The following is a 1,698-nucleotide window of genomic DNA, read 5'->3' as shown; positions in this document are numbered from 1 at the left end:
AGGCGCCAATATTGAAATATTAACTAAACATAACTAAGGCTTCAATCTAGCCCTACTAAATAAATTAGCTACACAAAAGTTGATGTTAAACATCTTCATCAAATAAAAGAAAAAGAAAAGAAAGGAAAAGAATAAACCTGAAACTTGAACTAGAAGAGCTCCAATTCTTCTCCTTCTCAATGTCTCCTACTCTAGAGACTTAAAGGTTTATTTATAGGCTTCAGAAGTCCTTGACAAACTAGTAAACCTAGGAATTTCGTAGGGTTTTGAAGCCTATAATAATTGGAAGTTGGAAAACCCTAATATGGAAAGAATGACAATCTGGCCGCAGCTTTGATGTGTCTCCTGGGCACGGGTGCGATCGATCGCAACGTGTGTGCGCTCGATCGCAGGTCTGGGATTGAGCCTCTTCTATTGTGCGCTCGAGCGCTCATGCCCTGCTTCATGCTTTGTCTTTTGGTGCTGCGCTTGATCGCAGGGTACCTGCGATCGATCCCAGTGTCAGGGGCTACCATTTTTCCCATTTTCTCTTTTTGAGCCCAAATCTTCTAGATTTACTTCATTTTCTTCCAAAAGCCTACAAAAGTATGGAAAATACAAAAAGGAATTAAAATGACCTAATTAACTAAAACCAAAGGATTAAAACATGCAAGTTAAGGGCTGGAAATGTGAATATTTTAGCTCTTAACACACCATGTCCTCCAACTCCACGTAGTGTTGCAACTCCACCACATTGGCAATGTGCCGGTTCAGCCCATTCAAAAACCTCACCATGGTAGCTTCTCTATCCTCCTCTACATTAGCCAGAACCATGGTGATCTCCATCTCCTTGTAGTAGTCATCCACACTCCTATAGCCTTGAGTAAGACTTTGTAATTTTTTATACAAGTCCTTATAGTAGTGACTAGGAACAAGCCGGCTCCTCATGATGGTCTTCATTTCCTCCCACGTCTCAATAGGCCTCTCATGGTTTCTCCTTCTGTTCATCACAAGTTGATCCCACCAAATAATAGCATAGTCAGTAAACTCAATGACAGGGAGTTTTACCTTTTTCTCCTCGAAGTAGTTGTGGCACTCAAAAATCAACTTCACCTTCTTCTCCCAGTCCAAATATGCTTCAGGATCGTTTTTCCCTTGGAAAGATGATATCTTCATTTTGATATTTCCTAGGTTTCTGTTAGTCCCATTTTGCCATCTCGGATCTCTTCGAAAACCTTTACCACACTTTTCTCCCCTTGGCACAAACTTGCCCTCACCGTTCAATGAAGCTTGATCCTCTTCATCTTCGAACTCATTCTTGTGGTCATCATCAGAATCATCCACGTGCGCACGCCTTTCTTGCCTTCTAGCATTATGGACTCTTTTGGGATGCCCCTCACGACAAGTAGCAACAACAACGTCTTGCTTATCCATCTGATCTCGAATCTGATTAAACACCACATTAATACATTCAAATTGTTGTTGCATAGCCTACAACATGAAGAACAACTCCTCCCCTCCTTCTTTGTTTGATGTGTCGCCCTTGGAAGACATAGTTTGAAACTATATAGAAATGTTAGAAATAATTCCTCACAATAGTCCCTCACGTGTTTGCACTCAAATTATGTCACTCACACTCGTGTTTCACTCTTAAATTGGCTTTGTTTTTTATATTAGTCTCACACTCTCTTGCCTTTTTCCACTCGTAGCTTCCCCTTT

General features: G+C 40.9%; 1 pseudogene; it reads right to left on the bottom strand.

Moving 5' to 3' along the window:
* Positions 1-1,413, bottom strand: part of LOC148584143 (uncharacterized) — an 8,533-nt pseudogene extending 7,120 nt beyond the window's left edge.
* Between the last annotated feature and the right edge of the window lie 285 nt (positions 1,414-1,698).

This window comes from Corylus avellana, chromosome 8 (genome assembly GCF_965113065.1).
Source record: "Corylus avellana chromosome 8, dhCorAvel1.hap1.2, whole genome shotgun sequence".
NCBI lineage: Eukaryota > Viridiplantae > Streptophyta > Magnoliopsida > Fagales > Betulaceae > Corylus > Corylus avellana.
Note: the sequence above shows the minus strand (reverse complement) of the source record. Positions and strands in the feature narration are given on the sequence as shown.